Below are 26,041 nucleotides of genomic sequence, written 5' to 3'. Positions count from 1 at the left end.
TATATATTATAGTTACATAACTACAATTATAATATATAGCTTTAGTTATATTATCTAAAGTAAAATGTGAGAAAAATTTTTTAGCTCTGTTAATTTATACTGTAAATGCATTTTTTGGATAAAATAAAAAATTATTCACATAAAAAAAAATCAATTCATATTAAAAAACAAGCTACACAATTGCTCTAAAATTATTTCCTGTGAAAATAGTATCTATATTAATTTCAGTGAGTAATCAATTTTTTAATAGGGATCTTTCATTATGCTTATCAAAGAATATAAAAATGTACATATAAGAACTGTATCTTTATCAAATTACTGCTATTTATTCGAATAGGAGATTATTTAAAATACTGAGGGGCCTTCCAAAACATAAGGTTCATCAGGATATATATACATACACAAGTACATATATATATTTGTTGTCACAGCAGCTCCACTGCTATAAAAAATGAAAACCAAAATAAAACAGGGATAAACGTAGAGAAGTGTTATATATCACAGACCAATGTGCAAGTAAGACACATTTTTCTCTTCCATATACTTATTATTTTGTTTATGTTGAAAGAAAAAAATTATAAAGACTCAGAAAGTGGAGCAAGTTTGTAATCCATAGTTCACAGCAGTAGATAGGAAGTTCATTTTAAAATAACAGTAAAATTTAGAGTTATTGACTACTTGAATTTCTCACACAACAAAAATATGTTTTTTTATACAAACATATAAACCTTAACTCATTTGTTAATGAAACAGCAGGTTTCCTCATTTAATTGAGTGTAACTACAAATGTAAATAAATCTAAAATACAAAACAGAAATTGGGAAAAATAAAATTAAAAGTTATTACAGTATAACTGAGATTAAGTCAAATATTAAGTAACAATCATACTTTTAAGCAGCCATTTATAAATAAACGTAAATAATGGCACGGGCAAATTTCATTTCACTTCTGAAAAATAAAATCTATAAATAACACATAGTTTATATTTGAATATTTTCATAAGAGTATACAATGAAAATTATATTAGAACCACAAGGGGCAGTTATCAATGTTTTGAGAAATCTAACCTAACAATTTACTTCGTAATTTTGATAGCAACTGGTTTTTATCTTTAAAAAAATACTGATAACAATTACTCAAGTAAATCAACCTTTTACCTGATATTTTTTTAAAAATTAAATGAATTTGGATGAAAAATCAATAGTATATAATAATTTTTCAGCTCCCACAACCTACGGTAAGTACCGAATGAATAAATAAATCTGCGACCATAGCAACTCTCTAATACTGCAGCTAATACCGCATTTTGGCCACAGCCTGCCGTATTCACTACTAGATTCTTCGTAACATTAACTCAGTAGTATTACGGAGCTGAAGGCAGTTTACCTTCCGTTTTCAATAATATGAAAAGAAATTCAGCTTTACTGCGCTATGACAAGTACTACTCACTAGTAACAATACGCGTAACCTCTGTTAATATTCCTATAAAAAAATGAACTAAAAGCTCGTTTTCCCGAAAGTCTTACTATTTACAAAAGGAAGAATCCTGCCAAAATTTTGAAAAATTATTCTTCAAATGTTATTTGCTGTAATTTCATTAACCTGAATGTTTACGCCATTCTGGCATAAAGTTTTCCGTTATTTTCTACGAATTCCAAGCTAGGGTGGGTGGGTCCCGTTGTTTTATTACAAGGAATGTTTAAATCTCATTTTGTTTCGTATTTCTGGGTCTGTAAAGTCTACCTGTTTCTATTATTGTTCTTGTGTTTTACCCTCCCACCCTCATCCTTAGCGACCGCGCCCATTCTTCTATCGAGTTTCTGACTACCCTTTTCATACACCCGTTACTTGTTCGTCCCCTTACTAAAAAACATTCACATTCAAGCAGAATCTCAAACTCATCACTACACATCAGAGATTCTACGCGTCATGCCACCACCAAACCACATCACACCTGTGTATTCGTGATACACCGTGCGGACTACGCCCAGGATTACATAGGTATTCATCTTTACTTGCTGTTACGAGTTCATCTCTGGCTAATATTTGTGTGCTACAGGCAAGTTCAGTTTTTCATTACTTATTACGTTAAATCACTATGTTATCATTCAAATTTGTGGAACATTCAGTTCATCATACCTATGCCGTTCAAGTTTCAATTTCACTTTAGTACAGTCACGACAGGTTACTTACAGAAGGCTGTCATTATTCAGCTGCAACCTATTTCATGTGCTCAATTAAGTTCAGTGTGATTATATTGTAATTAACTCTTTTGTACTGTAATTTTATTGTGTCCTTTTCTACGTTAAACTAGAATTACATTTTTACATTATTTAATGTTAAGTTTGTGGTTCACAAATCAGGAAAGGCCAGTGCCAATTAAGATTTACTGTAATTGATGTTTCTAAGCTAATGACATTTGTTCATTCCTAATTTTTCAATATTACAGCATTTGTCAACAATGCAATAGTTTTTCAGACACACTATGTTTATTGATGTTATATTTTTCTAAAGTTATAATTAAAATTAAGGTGTTTCATGTTCTCTTTCAGGCTTCGTCAAAAACGTATATTGTCAAAATCTGTATTTAGAACCGTGTACTCATGTATTTTTTCATTTAACTATCATTGTTCAGACGCTGATTTCAGCTGATGTATTAAGTAGTTTTTAAGGTTATAATAATTAACTTATATTAATTTGTTTTCATTGAAGTTCAATTTCTTTTGGCAAATACTAGCTGTGTGTTTTTTTTATTTTTAACTTTACCCAACACTGAATTTTATTTGCAAAAATCTATTTTGCAAGAATGTTGTTCAGTAGAGGTTGGAATCGATTTAAATCAACACAAATTGTGGGAGACTTTAAATTTTATTTTTTTGAAGTAAAATTTATCCTCAACAATACAAGCACAATGTTTTGTTTGGCGGTGATGGCTCTTTAAAAATCAAATTGTTCAAGAAACGGAGTCTAAAAAGGCTTTTATACATTTTAAGTAAATTATCTACAAATTGAAATTCCATCACCGATTTAAAAAAAATAAAATATTTTCTTTAGAAACACCAATATTAATCTAGTGTAGAGGTTTTAAATAAAACTGATTACAAAACAGAATTTGTTGTGCTGTCCTACATGTACACTTAAATAACTGCATTACATTATATATTTTTAAGTATTAATCCAAAATTTAATAACTGTCCTTTGTACGAGTGTTTTACTCCAACAACAACCTCAAATATATACTATAAAAAGGGGAAAGTAAGGTAATCGTGAAAAAAAAATTCTACTGTTCTGGTTTCTGACTCAGGGAACTGAAAATGAAAAAGAAAACATTAAGTATAATCTGTTCATTTGAAATTGTATGGGTGTTAGTATCTCCATTGAGATTGATAAATCAGGATCGACTGAACAGACATCTTCATATTTAGTAAGGATGGCTTCTACATTTGCGGCATTGTTATTATTATTAAAATGTAGCTTTAGGGTCTCAAAGAGGGGGTCTACACCTTTTTGAGAATGTAACATAATTACAGTTTAATTTTTAATTACCTCCCTTTATTTCAGGAATCATATCTTATCTAGGGATGGTCTTAATGAAAATTTTACTAGTATGTTTGAATTTTGAGACTTTTTGTAGAAAAAAGATGATTTTTTTCATATAAAATTTTTCCCAAAATTACAACTAAATTCAAAAAAATAAGGTTTATGTATTAATTTTCAATTGTCTTCAGATTTGGTGTTTTTGGTTCACGCACAGTACATTCATAATTGTTGCTCTTGTCAAATTTTAAAAATTTAAATTGGATTTTGTGATACTGCTTTGATTAATATTTTCACAGTTTCCCTCAATCCTTTCGACCAAATGTTAGCAAGTACCTTAATTTATCCATGGAGTAGCATATGCACATATTCCTGATATGATGTGCACAATGTATAATTTTTTTTTGTTCATATGGACCACTAAGGATCACATTTGCATAATTGTTTAGAACTTCTTCTGTTTTTCCAATATTTTTTTACTTTGTTGTTTTTCTTCCGCAGTCCACTTTCTTCCTACATTCCTCTTATCCTTCTTCTATGGAAACTTAGATTCTTTAATCAATTTTCTAAATCGGTTACTATTTAAAAAGGTTTTTTGGAGATTTTTAAAATTTTAAGATCGTTTTCTACTTCTTTAATCCAGTTAGTTTTAAGAGTTCTACTGTTACAAAAATTAAATATTTGTTTTATTAATCTCTTTTCACTCAATCTGTATAAATGCCCATAAAATTGTAGTTTTCCTCTCCAGATGGTGTCTTTTATTTTTCCGTATTTTTATAAATTTCTGTTTCACTTTTTAATTTATAAATTCTGTTCTGGTAATTGGGTCCATATACGTTTCTTAAATTCTTTTTTTTTTTTTAAATCTTTATCCAAAAAAATTTCCAAACACTCAGCGCCTTATAATACTTCTGGAAAAATTACTGTTTTGTAATATCAGATTAGAATTTTGTTATTTGGGAAGTAGAATTACTAAAGATGGACGAAGCAGGAGCGATATAAAATGCCGAATAGCACAAGCGAAACGAGCCTTCAGTCAGAAATATAATTTGTTAACATCAAAAATTAATTTAAATGTCAGGAAAAAATTTTTGAAAGTATATGTTTGGAGCGTCGCTTTATATGGAAGTGAAGGTTGGACAATCGGAGTATCTGAGAAGAAAAGATTAGAAGCTTTTGAAATGTGGTGCTATAGGAGAATGTTAAAAATCAGACGGGTGGATAAAGTGACAAATGAAGAGGTATTGCGGCAAATAGATGAAGAAAGAAGCGTTTGGAAAAATATAGTAAAAAGAAGAGACAGACTTATAGGCCACATACTAAGGCATCCTGGAATAGTCGCTTTAATATTGGAAGGACAGGTAGAAGGAAAAAATTGTGTAGGCAGGCCACGTTTGGAATATGTAAAACAAATTGTTAGGAATGTAGGATGTAGGGGGTATACTGAAATGAAACGACTAGCACTAGATAGGGAATCTTGGAGAGCTGCATCAAACCAGTCAAATGTCTGAAGACAAAAAAAAATATCAGATTCATCATAATCATGAAATAATTTACTAATCATTGGCTTTTTCAGTTGGACCCTCAGTAGTTTGTAGATTACTGCAAGCCATAAAAGAGGTTTTGATGACTTTTTGACTCGCTCAGTTTCTTGTTGATGTTGAGCTAAAATATTATCCTGACTTTTAACTGTCATTCATCGGTTTTGACAGCTTCCCAAAATTCTGGCAGTTATTAAAGTATATCTTTTATATTAATAACATTGAAAAGAGCATGAATATTCCCACTAACCGACTTACTTTTATCTGACAAAATTATCCAACATCATGAATGATTTATATAGCAGATTATCTTCACACAAAAAAAAGATCTTCATAAAACCATTTTGTAAATCCATCCGTACACTTTTTTTTTAGTATACTTCACAGGATGGGAGTTAATGTTTTTAAAAGCTCTCGGGTGTTAGGCTTCATCAGTGACAACAGACTTACTAAACCCCAATTTATTTGAACAGTAAGTGTGATGGTTAAACCTCTTTTTGCTTCACAGTAGCCAGGAGCTGACTTTTCTTCTTTAAAAACAGAGTTTTGATGATATTATTTTGTCATTTAAACCGGTTTCATCACATCTGAAAACCTTTACTGAAATTTCAAGATTTCAGCATCGGTTATTTTCTTAATTTTGTAGTGTTTTCACTGACAAAATGTTATTAATTGTCTAGGACTTCAGTCGATCAAGCCAACCCTGATTAAATGTAAATTTCTCCCCATATTTAAAAATTCCAAAGCATCGGGATAGAATCGGGCCTGATAGTGAGCTACTTTATTTCAAATTTGGTTTAACAGCAAAAGTAGAATTTACATTTTTTCACATTTTTTTTGTTTGATGGCTCTAATTTGTGTATCACTACTAACCTTTGCAAAATCGATCTTTCAATTTCTATTCCGAGTTGGATTCAAAGCCTCTTCAATTGTCCCCAGTCCAACAATGACGAAATAAATAGCCTCTAATTTTTATTCTGTAGTAACCGACTTGTTTTATAAACTTCCAAGTCTCTGTGGAGAAGTAGCAAATCACACTTACAATATGACAGTAACTGGTCCTTTACTATCTATTTTTACCGGTTTATTTATTTGGAAATTTTTTTATTCTTTTTTTTTTAGTGAAAAATATTTTATCGTCATAAAGACTTGCAAGATGTAATATTCAAAATGATTTATGAATAAATTATAATGTATAACCTATTATTACGTACAACTTGTTTTATTGTGTTCCATTAGATCAGAATATTACACTATTTTTATACCGGCAACCGAAATTAAATTTTTATCCATTAAGAAACAACACAAGGAATAAAAAATGTTAAAAACAAAACAATATCCACACATTTCAGCTAGTACGGTAAAACAAAATAACTGGTTTTTACCTGCCCGTTCTACTAATTTGAAAGTGAAGATCACAAAAAAATCTAATTGTTTTTTTTTTTTTTTTTTCTTCAGTCATTTGACTGGTTTGATGCAGCTCTCCAAGATTCCCTATCTAGTGCCAGTCGTTTCATTTCAGTATACCCTCTACATCCTACATCCCCAACAATTTGTTTTACATACTCCAAACGTGGCCTGCCTACACAATTTTTCCCTTCTACCTGTCCTTCCAATATTAAAGCGACTATTCCAGGATGCCTTAGTATGTGGCCTATAAGTCTGTCTCTTCTTTTAACTATATTTTTCCAAACGCTTCTTTCTTCATCTATTTGCCGCAATACCTCTTCATTTGTCACTTTATCCACCCATCTGATTTTTAACATTCTCCTATAGCACCACATTTCAAAAGCTTCTAATCTTTTCTTCTCAGATACTCCGATTGTCCAAGTTTCACTTCCATATAAAGCGACACTCCAAACATACACTTTCAAAAATCTTTTCCTGAGATTTAAATTAATTTTTGATGTAAACAAATTATATTTCTTACTGAAGGCTCGTTTAGCTTGTGCTATTCGGCATTTTATATCGCTCCTGCTTTGTCCATCTTTAGTAATTTTACTTCCCAAATAACAAAATTCTTCTACCTCCATAATCTTTTCTCCTCCTATTTTCACATTCAATGGTCCATCTAATTGTAACAACAGAACAAATCTAATTGTAACAACAGAAAATTATACACATTAGAACAGTCTGCTGATATCGGTTCATTCATAAAAAAAATACATTAAGAGAATTTATAAGAAAAATATTTCAAACATTATAAAACATCCCGTGAAAAATTAGCAAAATGTTACAAACTTAGGAACTTTGATAACATGTTAAGACCGTAAAAAATGAGATTATTTGTAAAGATATTACAAGTATGATAATACATAATAATTTAACATACGATAAGCATTATTTATTTACTGAATCACACTCTCTTCCTTAACTTAATAATGCCTGTTCCTATTCTTATCCATTTTATCAGAATTTTCAGATTGCTACTCCTACATTTTTTTATCTTCATTCCAATTTCTAGATATCTCAGTTCTCCGATAATTAATACTCATTCTCTTAATTCTACAATATCATCTGTGAATAATTAAGATTTGATTTATTTATTCTGATTTTCAATATTTCCTTCACTTTCTAGAATATTTGGCATACATAACTAATTTATAATAAGCAGTTTGAGATCTTCCTATCTACAAAAGCCATAATCGTATAATCAATATTACTATTATTGCACTTCTGGGACATGTTTTTAGTCCGCTGAATTGTTTTATATATTTTACGTCAGCATATTGTTACAAAGTGAGAGTAATTTTCCAACAGCGATAGCAATCTTTAGCATTATCAGCAGTAACAGTAAACTGTTAATCAGATGATCTCAGGGATAAACCGGTAACTAATTCTTCTCTTATCAGTCTTACTGCTTTACAACAAAATAAAAGAATTTTAGTATTTGGTTTTTTGAGGTGCAAAAAATATGTTAATGACTGGAGAAAGTTCTGTTTTTAACAGATTTTTATAATTCCAAACAAATGACATATAACCGATTATTGATAAGTACATATTTAGAGTTGCTATTCGTTTAATCGATTTTGGAAAAGGTTAAATATAACCGTAATAACTGATTAAATTATGTTACGGTTTAAACCGTAATTTTCCAAGATATTCAATTATTTTATGACATTCACATATATTTCTTAATAAAAGATCGGTGAGGAATTATCATCATTAAAACTGACTTGATAGTTCTTAAATATAAATATTTTTTGAGGATTTTTTACGCTCGGTGAATATATTGATATTTTACCGAGACGTTCACCAACATATTCGCTAGAGGAAAATTTAAAATAAGAATTTACACAAAATACTTAACTTAAAAATAATTTTATCGTAATATGAAGCGCAAAGATAATATTGTATATATTATTTAATAAATATATACTTTTTTACAAAATTATCAACAATTTGTATGTAAACACACTCCATAATTTACAGATTATTTTAACAATTTTAATTGATTATTCTCTGTGTAACTTAACGGTTAATCTTAATTCCCAAATGAATGTGAATACATCCATAAAACTGTTTATTTTTTGTTATAATGAATAGTTTTAACAGAAAATCGGACATTATATTTATACAAACAAAATAATAATGCCGCCAGCTACTTCCAAAGTTAAAGTTTAAGGCTAAAATAATTAACGTTAAATGATACTATTCAGAGAAATACATTTAGAAAAGCAACAACCAGACGCTTACCCTTTCTAAAACTCTCTTATTTAGTCCCTAATTTTCTTACCCTAAGTAAAGAGTGAATGTCTAGTCAGAACGCATAATTACCATTAAGAAATCATTATCGTTATAGATTATATATTAATCGCTGTAAATTAAAATACAGTTATATATTGCGATAACAAAACTTAAAATAACTATAAAAAATTTAAACGAAAGAATACTCAAAAAAAGTCTTTAAGTCCATCAAAGACAGAAAAGAAGACACAATAATGAACTTTACATAGAGAAACTATCAGATTTAATCAGAAAAATAAGAATCACCTTTTACGGTAATCTACAAAGAATGAACCCCCTATTTATACACTTTAAAAATCTAAAAACTAATAACAACTGAAACAGAGACTGAAAAAGACATAGAAGAAATGAAAATAACACATCAAATCATCAAAGAACATTTACTATGAGAAAGAATTACAAAATATTTCAGGTCAGAAAAAAAACACTGAAGAAATATTTATCCGGACCGAAGAGAAAAGTAAAATACTGGAAAATAACGAAGGAGATATGGAAGAAAAAGAAACTGAAAAAGGGAAATAAATTGTACATAAAAGCAATTTGACTAACAGCAACATCAAAACTACAATTTAACCAAACACAAATCGTGTAAACCTATGACACCAAATACTGGTAGTAATAGTTAGTTATTTACTCCTTAAAAATTTTTGACAAAATAACTAGTCATCAACTACCCAAAGTAATTTATCATCCACATTTTGGCTTAAAAGTGTGACTGACAAAATAATTTATCATTATGATGTGACCCGTTTTATTCTGTACTGTTACATGTGCGAGTCTAGTTCCATTTTTACTCTAATTTAATGCTGAAGCATTAGTAGCACATTCTTTCTCTATTTTATATGTCTTGTTTCCTATCATTCTGAAAAGCTGTTGCTATGTATTTGTTTTCATACTTTTGATTGCAGCATAAGTTGAATTTATGTTTATTTTATTATTTGTTTGTATAATCTATTATTTTCTTTAATCGTTTCTATAATTTTACTATTATTTTTGTGTAATTTTCAGTCGTATTTTTATTTCCAACTGTTTGTATCTGTGGATGTGAATGTACGTAAATAACAAATAACAGAGTTGTTTACTATAACCTGACTTTAGTCATATTTTACGCGAGTAAATGATATTCATGTTATTATTTTTATTATTTACCAGCGTCTTAAAATATTACAGATATAAAAATTAGACATTGTAAATGATAATTATTAGTTCAACATAACCTGTTCATTACGTGTAAATGACAGTGATATAATTGAACTTTTAAATGATTTAGCTGATAGCATTTCAGACAGTGATTCTCATCATTTTCTTGGGAATATTACTGATGATGAGCACGATTTACAGCCTTCCTGTTCAGCTAGGTAAATGACCTCGAATATCTGTTGCTAAAAGAAAAGACAAAACATTGGGCTTCGAACAGCTGATGTATTATGTTACCAAAAAGCTTTGCAACGCTCAAATATTTACTGGTACTTCAGGAATAAACTTCCCAATTGATGACCCTGACAATGTATATTCAATATTTTTACCTAATAAATTAATTGATACTCTAGTGAAGCAGACTAATCTTTGTCAGATTCCTTAAAAAAAAAATTCTAAGCCAGTTTTTGAGGTTTCCAAATAATGTGGTCACAATAATAAGGTTTTTGTTTGTAGAAACACACTGATAATTAAGAGATGCTTTTATTTGTAGCTGTATATATGCTATCTGAAATTACTTGGTGACCGTAAATTGAAAGTTATTAAACAAGCAAGCCGCTTTTTACAACTCTTGGATTTGGAAAAATTTTATCCCATAAGAGTCAAACTTATGTCGTGTTTCCTCCATTTTACTGATGATAATAACGCTAATCCGTCTCCAAAAAATAAAACCGATTATTGAGTATTGTGTTAACAGTTTCAGAGAAGTATACATACCAGAAAAGAATTTAGCGATTGATGAAAGTTTACTGGAAAGGTAGGCTAAACTTCATTCTGTTTTAGAATAAAAAGGGCACACTTTGGCATTAAGAAATATGTTCTTTCAGAATAAGAAACTTGTAATATATATATATATATATATATAACTTGATAGTTTATGTCGGTGCAGACACAGTAATTGCACAACCCTTATCATGGCTATACCACTAATATTGTCATGACTCTTTTAGAAACTAGTAACCTGTTAGAGAAAGGTTACTGTATTTACACTGACAAATATTATTGCCCCTGAACGAGCCCCTAACTTTGAACGAGTGAAATATTGATTTACAGGTAATGTCACAAAGAATATAGGAATAGTATTAAAAGAAATTAAATAAAAATGAAATTTATGCGGTGTATGATAAGGTGGGAAAAATGATGTTGTTGAAGTGGCAAGTAAACGAGATGTCTTGTGTTTGACAACTACGCAAATAATTAGAATGAGTAGAAGTAGCAAAGAAAGAAAGAAGGTAATGGTTCCAAACACTGTCAACGATTATATTTTTACGGATGGAGTTGAAAGGGTGGATATCAGATGCTGAGCGCATACCCGCTCGAAAGAAAACAACAAAAAGGATGATATAAAAGCAGTTCTGTCAACTTTTAAATATCATTATATTTAATACTAATGTTTTACATAAAAAAAGTTGTGGCTAGTACAACCCTCTTCAAATCAGAGAGCAAATTGTTGAAATGAGCAAACAAGGTAAGCCCTCTGTTGAAGATGATCCCTTTCATTCTCTGTGTAATGACATTTCCAGTCATATTCAGATACAGAAAAAACAAACACAAAACAAGATGTTTGTATTACAAACGCATACAAAAGCAATTGCAATATTATTGATATGAATATGATGTCGGTCTTTGTGCTTCTTTTAGAGATATAATAGATTACATGTTGAGATATTACTGTTAATTCTGATGAAATTTTAGATATTATGGCGAGAAAGAAAAATCGACGATTAGCTTTATAATAATTCATAACTTTTATTGGAGTGTAAATGTGTGAGTGTGAAGTATATGTGAATTATGAAAAAAATGATATACTAACATTATGATTCTTATTTGCGTAGTAAATTATGTATTAAATCTAAGCAAATGTTTTGTGTTTCTCAATTGCAAAAAAGTATAAAAAACCGTTTCAATATAAAATAATTTTCATTATTATTATTATTTTACGATCATCATCAGCCCCCTACACAATATGTAATGTTAAATTACATAAACTTTAAAATACGTATAATATGAAAGATTAATACAATGTTGACCCTTGTGTTTATAAAAATAATCCGTTTTAAAATAAAGGTGTCGAATCCCAGTCAGTCTTTGTATTTTTAACATGTTAAAAAAAAATAATAATAATTGAACGTTGATATGCTGTCGATTCAAGTTTGTGCATTTTGACGCGTTAATTGAATATTTGTTTTAGTAGCGCGGAAGACATAATAACAAAGTCTTTGACCGCTGTCTATCTGGAAATGTATATTTGTAAGTCTGGCAACTCTGGTTGGCGTATTTGTAAGTCTGGCAACTCTGGTTGCTAGGAAACCGATCGGTTTCCTAGCACGTTGTATGATGGTGAAGTTAGGAAGGGGGACCCCCCTTCCACACTTCGACGACATACGACCGTTCAAGGTTACACAGTTACAACTTAAATGCATCCCATATTTTCTGTATTTTATAAAATTATAACGAACCAAAAATATAAAATTAACATTGCAAACGTTTTCATCACCGATGCATTTATTTTTTTAAATCCTTTGTGGCCATTATTTCGATTGGAATTATTGAATAGATGATAATAAAATTATAGGAAATGACGACAGTTTAGAAATTTGCGGCTGTACAGAGTAACATTCTGTATATTTTTAGTTCCCTAACTAAGAATTTACATCATCAGGGTAAGCCATTCTCGTAATCGGCATAAATTCGACATTCGATTTGGTAGTAATATTTTCATACGCCAAATTATGCATATAGCGCGGACGAGGGATCCTAGTGATAAAATAAAATTTGAACACGATGAATTAAGGAAACAATATTACTTACAAAATGTTCTGATGCAGCAGAGACGTCAGTGAAAACAGTAACGTCGAAGAATAAAAAATAAATTTTAGTCGAGAAATACGAGAAAAAAACGGAACGGTGTCATTTTTTACTGATAAGAGAAGTACTTTCCTTCTGTTGTAGATTTAACAATAAGTAAAATAAGATTGCTGCAACTACCTGTAAAATTCGAATAAATAAAGCTACACCACATGTCAATTACTGAAATAATATTAGATTTCAGATATATATTTGAGTCAAGCCTATATTTTCCTTTTATATATATCTCGGTTCAAAAATGAATAAGATGAAACGGGAAATTCGTTACAAAGAAAAACCTAGATTATAACTGCCAAATTCAGTTCTCTTATCAAAATGATATTTTATTTAAATTTTATAATAAAATAATATACTGTTAATCTATAAGGAAAAACAATTTTACAAATGCAATTCTATTAAAAAAAACAAACAAAAACAGTACACACGCGGTAGTATGTATAAAATTTTTAAAGCGTGAAAAATCAGATAATAAAATATAGCTTAAATGTATCATTAAATATATCTGTTTGAGAATAGCTCGAATTTTCGTTATTGTATATCGCTAAAATTTTATTAATACGTTGTTTTAACTAAATTTTATTTAAGGATTCTATTTCATTTCTTTTTAATGTTTTTTCCACAAAAGTTAATAAAATTTTAACCGCAATTATTTTTTCTTTAAATAAACTAACAAGAGTAGAATTTTCTGAATTACAAACAATATCTGTCATTATACATATAAACTTGAAACGTGAAAGAGCATATAGAGTGGTCATGCGAGGCGTGCATCACTCGGTAATCATTGAATTGAAGTTAGGCCACGAGGTAAGAGACGTTATTAACGATTTCCATCGTCAAACGAAGGAACCGCTGCCACTTTATTTCATAGATTTGGAGCCCAAATCTAATAATAAAACAATTTTTGGCATGAAATCTCTCAAGTATACAATTGTAAGCTTTGAAGTTCCGTATTTTAAAAAAGAAGCGGTCCAATGCAAACGTTGCCAACGCTTTGGCCATACCAAAAATCTACGCAATCGCCCGCATCGTTGTGTAAAATGCGGTACAGATCGTGCCACAACAGTCTGTATTAAGGCACCACAGGTTCCAGCTTCCTGCGTCAGCTGCGGCGAGTTACAAAGGGTGTAAAATCTATCAACAGTATAAAACTAAGGTCTATTCTATCAAACCAATCTTCCAGAATTGTAACTAATAACAATTCTACTGATAATAATAATTATACGAATGTCAATAATAACAATTTGAGGGCTAAAAGAAGAGGTGTTCTAGTAATAATGGTTTTCATAATTATAGTAGTAATAACATTAGTGTAACAATAATAATGAATATAATAATAGGCTGAATATTTCTGGTGATACATACGCTGAAAAAGTTAAAATGGATTGTCCCTATGATCAACAAACTATTGATAACCAAAATTTTCACGGGCCGATGAATGTCCTTGACCGTATGTCGCAAAGATTTGAGTGAATGTTTAAAAATATGAACTGGACTATTCATGAATCGTCTTGAAAAAAACGATCGACTGTCTGAGACTAGCAATCTAGAATGATAACGGGTTGTCTGATAAAAAAATAGAATCAAAAGCTGTTTTAAATATTATACACGTAATGCTTATATCTGAAACAAGGTTTACTGACAGACATTCTGTCAAGTTTCATGGCTACACAATATATACATATATATATATATATATATATATATATATATATATTTTACGCTAACTGTTCGACCTCCAACTCTGTTTAATAAATTGACCAGTAAACGACGTTTTCGAGATTTTTTGGAGGAAAATACTAGGTTTGGACGTGCCTTTAAAATCACACGCCCATGCGGATAATTGCAGTACACGAATTGACCAAATTTATTCAGTCAGCGGCACGGACCCTCAATCCCAATTTGGATTTTGCTCCCCCAACCCTCTTTTTTCCTGTTTAGCCTCCGGGAATTACCGTTCAGGTATTACTTAAGAGAATGAATGAAGATATGTGTGAGTGTAAATGAAGGTAGTCTTGTTCAGTCTCAGTTCGACCGCTCCTAAGATGTGTGATTAATTGACACCCAACCACCAAAGAACACCGGTATCCGCGATCTAGTATTCAAATCTGTATAAAAATAAATGCCTTTACTAGGACTTGAACGCTGGTACTCCCGACTTCCAAGTCAGCTGATTTGGGAAGACGCGTTCACCACTAGACTAAACCGGTGGGTTAAATTAATAAGTAACCTATAATATCTTTTTTTACCGATAAAGTACTAAAGTTACCTTTGCTGTTATAACAAAATGCAAATCTGTTTTTAAAATGTAATCTGATGGTAAAAAAGCATAACATACTTTAACTTAGATTGAATTTTTATTTTATTTTTTTACTTATCTGTTCTTGTATTATAATTTACATTACTTCTTTTTTAGTAATTTATTGTAATTCAAATCTTTCATTACTACGAAATGAATACAATAGTTAAAATCAGTGTTTGTTAATTAATTCTTATAGCATGTTAGTATATTTTTTCCCTAATCTATAATTGAATATTTTTTATTAAAATAGGAATGCAACACGCAAGTTAATTTAATTTGAATTAAAATTTTTATTGCTAAATCTAACCTTTATTTAAAATAAAGTTAATTAACTTTTTTTTTTTAATTATTTTCTATTAACATAATACGTCACTTAGTTTTGAAAATAATGCATTATACACTGGGTTCGTTCTTACTGAACTGTGAATTTAAGAGAAAAAATAAATAAAACTTGCAGTTTAATTTACTCGATATATAAACATAAACGATTTTTAAAATCGTTATTTTCATTTTAACTGTGTAAAATCCATTTTGACCAAAACACCAAAATATTTAAAAATTTAATTGTAAAAAAAAAACTATAAAAATATTAAAAGTCGATAAATTAAAAACTTTAGTTAAACAAATTTAGCAACATAATTCAGATTCTTTTTACTTTATTTTAAATATATAAACTCTGATGTAAACGATTAAACGCTTTTTCAAACAAAAACAAAACAAATATTAATTTTAAAATAAATGATTTATCGTTAACGATGCCCAGTTTTTTACATCCTCTCTCTTGCCGCCATGAACTGTGTGGTCATGTACAAGCCTTTCTCTTATATAGTTTTTTTATATACTATTTACTTGTCCTTGAATCGGTTACATACAATAGCGTTTGCGTCTTTGTTTTAACTACTGCCAGTTTTAACTGAATTTTTTTTTTTTACCACAAGCGGCAGTGTAATTATAAAAAGAATTTTAGACTACATGTATCTTACAGTTCTATACTTGTTCATCAATAATTTTATGTATATACAAAACTCTTGACCGAACAAATACAAAAAATCTGGTCAATTTATCTGGTCAGATTTGACCTCCATGATCAAATTATGCTTTTAATTTAAAAATGATGCGGTATTAAAAGCATTAATACGAAAAAAACTATTTGTAATAAAACATTTTGTTGTAGGATTTTCCCGTTACGCGGCCTTTTCTGATGCACGGCTTACACACAGACACATGCGCGCGCGCTTACCGTATTTCATTTCATTATTAAATAATTCATTTCATAGATTCTTTAAATTCGACCTCTGAAGTTCGGCTGATTCAGAAACTTTTGTAAATTGTTCATTTGGCGGAAATTTTATTATAGTTTTTTTAAGTGTTAATAGATTTTTTAAAAGCTTTATCATTTTTATGTGTAATATGAGCGGTACTTCAAATAAAATTATCCGTACAGGCCATTCTCAAGAAATGTAAAAGTGAAGCGAGCGTTCCGTTTAAAATAAAAAGAATATTTCTAAACGTAGTCGATTAACTTCTAGTAAACTGTAAAAAAGATTGTCATAATATGAGGAAATATTTATTATTACTTTCAAACAATTTTTCTTTTAAATTTCTCCAAAAAATACTTCTACCAGGGAAAACAGTCGAACTGAGAATCTATTTTTTGTTGTTGTGTTTTTTTTTGAGATATTTAACGGAATAGTATTGAAAAAATTATATATAAAAGAGAAAAAACCCGCTAACGAAAGTTAGAATCGTTATTCGCCCCAGTAGTTAACAAAAAAAATTAAGTAAAAATAATATATACATATACACACGCGAACCCAACCCTTCAAAACACAGTAGATTTACTTCGGAGCAAAAATAATTCAAACTTCAAAGAATTTCCTAAACTTAATCACAAATAAAATTATTTTAGCACGAATAGAAAGCGCGTAGTTTTCTTCGCGTTGAAATTAAACATTTAATTCAAGGAGTTTAATTAACTCGCCGTAATAACTGAAGGATATTAATTTTTTTAAAAGTAAATAATAAAAAAATTAATGGTATTAATACCTCAACAATTCTGATTAAGTAAATTATAACCGAACAAACATACATATAAAAAAACTTTTTACAACAGTACGAATAATTTTTACGATCTTCGGAATTTTATTATGTTAAAAGATTTTCGTGGAGCGCACGGTCGGGTAGAAAAAGAGATGAGAAGAGAAGTCGCAAATTTTCTCTAAGTTCTCACCTGTTAACTATAAAAAAAGCATAAATATAAGAGAAAAATCACACTTGCCAAAGCTAGAATAACCTTAATGCCCCAGTACTTCATAAAAAAAAAAAGAAGTAAATATACAGTATATATATCTTTATATATAAAAATGTTAAGTTCGTTCGTGTACGCTTCAAAAACACAAAATGTTCTGTACCGATTGAGCTCAAATTTTAGCACGATATATAATCCGCATCAAAGATTGTTTTTATCTATTTTTCGCATCAGTCACATACCCGCGACCGCGAGAAAACAGTTTTTTTAACGGTCAGCAGTGTACCAGTGACCGCGCCATCTGCCGGAAGCGAGGGGAACACTCGCCATACTAGCTAACGACAACCGCAGTCACATGTGAAACAATACCTGTTACCAATTACATTGTTTATTAACAAAAAAAAAAACGTAACCACTTGCATCTCATTCAGATTATTATACAATCTGAATTAAATATTCACTTTAATCGAGGTACTTTTGTGTGATCGTGTCGTGATCGAGTTGCGCCTTTCACCAAGCTCTGAATTTATTAGAAAACGACCAACAGTGGGATATATGTATTATTAATGACGCGTGCAACACTGCACATCCAAACCAAATTCGCAATTATATTGACCGCTTGCTTCCCTTCATCTCCCACAGAGTTACGGGAAAGATATCGATCGCATATGGCTGAGGATATTTTGCATACAGTACGCCTAGAAAATACCAATATGACCGTGGAATTTACAGAAGGCATTTACAACGAAGCATCGATAAATATTGAAGACAAGTGCTTAGCTATTGCAAATAAAGTTCTTAGTCGATTGGGAATGCCGGCACCCACCCGAGCTGCGATTGCTTCTCATTTGATGTGGATTTACGCCGTGAACAGAGTTACAACATCGGTGATCTTCAGTCATATATCCGATCAAACATTCCCAAATTAACGCGCGAACAGAAAGGCATTTACGATCGCATAATGCAAATGATAAATGACGGAGTTGGGGGGACCTTCTTCTTGGATGCGCCAGGAGGAATTGGGAAAACATTCCTCATCAGATTGATTCTAGCAACGGTTCGATCAAAAAATGACAATTATCCTGTTGCGGAATATTAATCTGCAACGGCACGCGACTTGCAGTTAAGAAATTGATGAATAACGTAGTGGAAGCAACGATTTTAACGGGGCCTTTCAAAGGTGAAGATGTCCTTATTCCTCGAATACCCATAATCCCGACCGATACATCATTTTAATTTAAAAGATTGCAATTCCCAATTCGATCGGCATTTGCAATCCCAATCGATAAAGCTCAAGGTCAATCTTTAGAATCGTGTGGTTTAGATTTAGATGCGGATTGCTTCTCACATGGGCAACTGTATGTTGCGTGTTCCCGAGTCGGCAAACCAGATAGCCTTTATATCTACACAGACAGTGGAAAAACAAAAAATATTGTATATCCACAAGTATTGCAAAATTAAACTTCTATGAAACTTCTTTGTTTTGTTTCTCATTTCTCATCCATGCAACCACAATGTGCCACAGCGAAGCGTGGCGGGTAGAGGTAGTATATTTATATATATATATATATATATATATATATATATAAAATAATTTAATACACAATCAAAATTTTATAAAACATTACGGATCATACTAAGAAAAAAATAAGAGGTAACAAACTTAATACAAAATAATTCCAAATAGTAATTAAACAATAAACTATACGAAATACTGAGCAGTTTAACCGTACAAATTACTTTAAATAACCGCAGGTGGAAGACAATATAATAGCTGTTGCTATCGCAACACAAAAAATTCCATGAAATTTAAAAAAAACTTTATCTTCAAACAATAATAAAAAATGTATAAAACGGTAGCGTCTACGTTAACTTAGATAAGAAAAATAACATATTTAAATAAAATTATTTAATAGTTTTTAAGACGTGTTTTATGTCGAAAAAGGTTTTTCCCGTTTTATGAAAAACCATTGTATACGCAAAAGAAACGAACCGTTTAATTAAAATATTATTTTAATTTTTCCCGGGGAATCGAGTTAGAGCATTTTAATCGCTATCAAAAATATCATGCGTTCACGTTTAACGACGAAATTTAAATTCAAAATAATAATAAACCGATTTAAAAAGGAAATTTTTAAAATTTTGAAAAGATGAGGCATTTTGTAAATATTTTACCGTATAAAAAATCTGATGTTGACACCAGATAACTTCCTTGTACGCCTATTTAATTACATATACACATTTTTTTAAAATGAAAAGTACATAAAATTATATTTCATTAACAAATTACGATATTTGTTTATTATTTTTTTTATTGTTATTATGGAATTATTATTTAATGTAATTTTTTTTAGAATCAGAGGTTAATAATTATTAATAAATCAATAAATTTAAATAAAAAAACAAATATTTGGCTATAACTTTGGAACCGATGAAAACAAGTGTACCCTACTTATGATATATCGTTGAAAAGCCTTCAAGGAGGGGTGCAAAACTAGATATTACAAAAGTCCTAAATCTTAAATTTCAACATCCTACAGGGGAATCGTTTTCGAGTTATCCTTTTCGACTAGGATTAAAGAACACATCAACTGTATGAAGGACACAAAGAACGATCTAATTTTCCCACATATATTTTGGAACAGAATCCTAATTTTATTAATATTTTCGAGTACTCTAATAATCTTTATAAAACCAATATTTTAGAAAAATTTCATTTGTACTGTAAGTCATCACACCTATTAAAAAATACCGAAAACTGTTTTTTCGATATATATCTGAAGGAGTATTTGGAAGCCCCAATCTAGTGAATACGTATCTCGTTTAACATTGTCGGTAATGAGGAAAATTTGCAAGGAATGTTCAAACATTTTTTTTAAATTTTCTTAGTACTTTCAATGCTGATTTTCAACCAAAAAATAGTAGAAACTTGTTTTTAAATATTTAAATGAAAATTACATTCATCAAAAGCAAAGTTGATATCTTCATTTGTTACCGACAAATTAAAAAAAAAAAGAAATACTAAGTTTCATTGTTACTCCGTTTTAACTCTTTATATTCGGAACGTTTAAAAAATCCATTTTATTGAAATGAAACACCGCAAGAAGAACATATACTCATTTTTGCTGTTCGTTGACAAATCAGTCGATCATTCAGGACATGTTCTTTTATACACACCGGGTGATATTTAAGTTCGGGAACAGCTTTTTGCTGCGTATCTGAGAAGTATCTGGAAACTGAAAGAAATGGACATAATTACAAATAAAAAAATTGTTAGGTTTTTTCATTTTGTCCGCCGTATTGAATCAAACTTAATTTTTTTAAATAGGATGGTGGACCCACGATTTTGATTTAAAATTTTACAGGAAAAACAACGGTGAAACCCGTTTTTCTGTTAATTCCTTCGTTGTCGAGCGATAAGCAATCAAATTTGCTATGACGAAAATATCGTTTCAACCATAAAACGAGGTAAAACGCGCTTCATGAACAATTTTATTGTATTTTACATTCATAATGTATACAATAATAGTACATGCCTTCCGATAACTCGATTAAAAAACATAAAATTAGAAAAATTTACCGCGTCAGGAAACGCAAGATAGTGGTAGCGAAACGGTATGGGGATACTAGTATATATATAAGCTGTATTTGTATGTTGAAGTAAGAAGTTAATAATTCGCATTGTTGTAAAATAATAACCGATTTACTTTATAAATCTGTAACAAATTTTTAAATTTCAAAACCGTTTAAATTTTTTCAAATTTTGTTGTATTAAGTAATTTAGAACTGAAAACATTTAACAAAATTTTAAAATTAAGTATTGCGATAATTAAAGTAAATAATACCTCGGTTGTCCTAACCGTTTAATTTGTAGTAGTATTGCAAATTAGGTTATTTTTTATTATAACTATTGAGAAGGCTGTTTTTACTAGGGTTTGGGCCATAATTCCAACTGTTCAAAAAGTTTGTCATCAAATGTAATTCTGACCGGTATACGTAACAAAAAAGTTACTACGGGGGTTTTAACTCGTTTTACTTCTATCGCGAATTCAACTTTCATTGCTCATAAATAAAAAACGAAGGCGTTGATGAGAAATCGTTTTCGCCATTGTTTTTTCCGTAAAACATTGCATTGCAATCGTGTATCGTTTCCTAATTAAAAAAAAAATTTATTCAATATGGCGGATTGAAGATGGCTGACGAAAGATTTCAAACGCATCATAAATTAGACATTTTCTAACTACGTAGATCCGTATTTGTTTCTACCTCCAAGTATTCCACGGTTTCATAATACGAATCCGTTTCCATACTTTAAATTTATCTTCTTTCATTAATGCTGTTTAAAATAATATTTTTCTACGCTTCACTTTAAGTAATACTAAACATATTTTAATGTATTAACTTAATTCTCATAGATATACATTCCCGTTTGTACAGAATGGCCTTTAACTAACGGGATTATTTTAATACCGGGTTAGAATTGCACGATAAACGTAACGGTAGTTACAATTGTTATGGACTCGCCTCTGATTTTTATAAAATTTGAAATATCGTTACCTTAATTAAGACGTAAGTTACGAGTTACAAAACAAATTTTTCGTTAGAAATCCCTTTCGCCCGAATTAAATCCCTCCTAATTCACGGAGTACCCGTACTAAAAATTTCGTTATTTTGCACTACACGCGTGTAATATACATGTAAACGTGAAAGATCGAAATTTGAGAATATCGATCGACATTTCTCCAGTGAATGTAGACGCATACCAAATACGTAGGTGAAAGATCGAAATATTTACTAATATTATTATATATTCGGAACTTCACCGGTATATGTCGATAAACACCGAAAAGCTGTGGCGGGGGTCGAAACGATAACTAGAAATTAAAATTAAGAAAAAAAAATCACCCGATACCAATCTCTAAGGTTAATAGATTACGAGAAATCCTAGTAAAAAAATTAAGTACTAAAAAAAAGGAATAATCTACACTCACTTCGCTCGCTAACCTGGTTTAATTAACGTTAAAAATAATTATTGCTATTACAAACGGTTGATTTGTATGTATATAATGCATCTTATTAATTCTAGTCTTGAATTTGGAACCGAACATCGGGCAGACGCTTATAAATCTCACTTAAATGTGGAAATAGCATAAAAAAGAATAATTAGAATTATTGATTTCAAAAGTAGCTTCAACCCATCTCTTGAGGTTTCCGATAAGCTGTATTTTACCCGTGAAGAATCTATACATATAAAAATTATCAAGAGTATTTTTCAATAGTTGTAAAAATCATAAAATAGACAATGTGTACAATACAAAAAGGATGGATGCAGAAAACTCACAAATTTAGCTTAGCACACCTAAACACTCTATGAAAAACGCCTCTCATGATGCAGAAGGCGCAAAGAAATTTAATTGTCGGTCTTCGATTAAAATTACATAAAGCCCTAAGCCAGTCCCTTAGTGCAGGACTGCAGTCATCATCCCATCAAGGAACAGCAGGTTGCCTTGGCTTTCCAGATGTTAATGAGATGAATTCATTGGCACTATCGAGATTTGGGTGTGTAAACTTCACAAATTGGTGAATCGCACTACTGTTCTTGTCATAATCGCTAAAGGAATCCTTGAATCAGAGCCAGTTCACTTTCTAAACTACCCATCAGCATGGCTGAATCTGAGGCAATTCACTATTACTGACCGAGATTACAATCGGTCTATGATCACTTTCAAATAAGATTTTAGAAACGCACCATGTAAGACATGGGAGCAAGATTGCTCAACTCACTGATAGATCGATGCAAGAAAATGCACCTGATGAAGATGACATAAACTTCTATGATCAATTGTTCAATAAACAGAGATCTAAGTTCTGCCTCAGTCGATCAACAATAATACCTGCAGGAGAACATGCCAATGAGCCCCATGAATGGTGTTGGGAACTCAAATAACCAATTATTAGGGATAAAGAAATCTGGGGAACAGACTAGAAAGATCATTCTCACTAATATCAAAATTTGGAGGAATACATAAGTTGAAGATATTCATTTTGAATATCTGCAGTGAATATCTTCACTGTGATTGCAGGAATGTTTGACACTAGAAGAATACGGGTGCTATTATGATTTTAGATACAGTTTTATGTATTGTATTACCATTTATTAATAATATATTCTATGATAAAAGAATTGTGGTTAGCAAAAAAACCATGTTTATTATCTACCATGTTTCTTCTCTAACTTCTGCTTATACTACATATGGAAAGTTAATATAATTTATCTTACGGTTAGGCAGTTTTATGTCTTTTTTTTTTCAATTAATAAAAAGTTAGTTTTCCATCACTTAAGAGGTCTAACACTTGACTTACAAAATTGATATTTATACATTTTATGCATTTCAGTAAACCTAACAGTAGAGTGTTTGAACCAACTTGACAGCTTACACCATTATTGAGCAATGATTATTACAAAATTTTAATTTTGACAGCTATTATGAGTAGAACCCAACGGCCGAATGCAACCATTCGTATTTTTGTAATTCCCTAACTATGCTTAATAGAATGCTAAAATCAAATCAAAATCAGAGACAAACGTGTTCACACACATACTTATTTTATTCAATAATTAACTGTTCATTTGTTGAAAGTCTAATTAATAAAACCAAAAATTCAAGATGATATAATTAATTATATAAGCTTGAAGGTTACGTTTTGGGGAAATTTTGAAGTATATTGCAAATACAAAGTACAGGTGTTTTTAAATCTAAAATATTCTGGTTGAAAAGCAAAGTTGGTCGTATTCTAAAAAAAGAAAATTTCTGATTAAATCGCTTTATTGTTCTATTTAGAATCAAAAAAATTTAACAATAAAATCCCTTTTAAATCGGTTACACTATTAATGTTATACAAAAATGAGTCAACCAGTTAACATGATACAACAAACATCAATAAAGTTTATACAATTTGGGTATTCATGATGGAAGCACGAAGAGTATCTGGTGCGTAAAGATGACATGGACATAGAATCAAAAGGTGGGATGGCGTTTACTTAAGTATATTTAAAAAAAAAAAATTAAAGCTCCAGTTAATGAACTACGCTTATGATCTCATTCTTGCCAGAGACATAATCAAAGTATTAAACTTGTTCTCCTGTTAAAACACTACTTGGTTCATCACCGGTCATAAAAAATATTAAAATATTGTTCTGATTTTTAGTACCAGAAGATATATATATATATATATATATATATATTTATATGATTTAGAAGTTGGGGTGTCAAGTATAAATTGAAAATTCTGCAAAGATTATATGCTGACATAGTCTACTACATCACTTGATAGAAAACTGTATTTAAAAAATGAAAGATTTACTGTTAACAGAATGAATAAATCAGAATCTCCATTGCTTCAAGCTGTTGCAGACAGAAAGATATGGAAAGTAGGAAAGTAAACTGGTTGAGAAGCCGTGAAATAAAAATAGTTAAAGATGAAGGCAGCACAACTTTTTTTCAGAATGATCTGTCAAATGATTTTCAAAAAGTAAACGTTTGTAAAATAGTTAAAAAATAATCGACAGAACTTGTTTGTATTAAATGAACTTTGCCTGATGCCTAATGTCAAAAGTGAAAATTATACTTTTATTAAAATCAACGAGACTCATTCCTACTGATACATAATAATTTTAAAAGTTTTTTTTGACATCAAAAGACGGGCAAACTTTTACAGATGATTTAGAAGAATTTGTTCAAGATATTGATCTTCAAGTGGAAAATTAAGATCAATTACAAATTTGTTACTCAAGACTATTCCTATTTTGAATGAAAATATTTTAGTTTCAAGAGTGAAATTTTTCCACCTATTATTAACAATCTAATATTATTTTCTTTAAAATGTTTTAAAAGATAATTCTAGTTCTTATAAATATTGTGTTTATCTTCTTATAAAAATTTAATTTTTTTAATATCATTATTATATTCAAACTAAAATTATAATTTTATAATCTTGGTGTTTGTTAAGAAATATTTCAATACTGTTTAGTTTCAATTTCAATAGTTTAACTAAAAATAATTTGTTTTTCTGTAAATTATTTGTACATTTGAACTCTTGAACTTTTACATTTTTAATTCATTATCATCATTTCATAATGTAATAAAACTCGCAGACCTATTCCGACATTCCAAAGATTCCTCTTTCTGTCTCTCTCACAATATCACTCTCATTCACTCTCTCTCCCTCCTTCCAAATGGCGCACAGTTTGGGAATTCTTCTTACACGTCCCTTCCATCACTCTATAATTAGTTATTACATCAATTATGGAAATAATATTAATTCTTGTAAAATCCTCATCTTCACTGGGTATTCCATTCCATTTCTTAAGGCCGCTTAAGAAATTCTTTTCAGAGGCTTGTAGCTTGAAATTCATTTCTCATGAAAACCCAATCCTTGCATTCATAAAACAGAAAAGATAAAGCAATGGTCTCGTACAACATAACAAAGTTTCTTTCAGCGCATTTTTTATTATAATCCCACAAACACTTCTAAATTATTAGTTTTATTGTGAGTGTTCTTACTCATAACAAAGGAGAGACTACAGCCCAAACAGTGTTATTA

At 30.1% G+C, this 26,041-nt stretch overlaps 1 protein-coding gene across 6 annotated transcripts in view; it reads right to left on the bottom strand.

Moving 5' to 3' along the window:
• Positions 1–26,041, bottom strand: part of LOC142331755 (enkurin-like) — a 143,312-nt gene that overhangs the window by 17,614 nt on the left and 99,657 nt on the right. The window contains exon 4 of one of the 6 annotated variants that reach the window (XR_012758082.1): positions 12,834–13,010. The exons of the other annotated variants lie outside the window; for them this stretch is intronic. The gene's annotated coding sequence lies outside the window, so the exon portion shown is untranslated. The remainder of the gene's footprint in view (positions 1–12,833; positions 13,011–26,041) is intronic. 6 annotated transcript variants of the gene reach the window in all.

This window comes from Lycorma delicatula, chromosome 10 (genome assembly GCF_047948215.1).
Source record: "Lycorma delicatula isolate Av1 chromosome 10, ASM4794821v1, whole genome shotgun sequence".
In the NCBI taxonomy this organism is placed as follows: domain Eukaryota; kingdom Metazoa; phylum Arthropoda; class Insecta; order Hemiptera; family Fulgoridae; genus Lycorma; species Lycorma delicatula.
The sequence above is the reverse complement of the archived record's forward strand: the minus strand, read 5'-3'. Positions and strand labels throughout refer to the sequence as shown.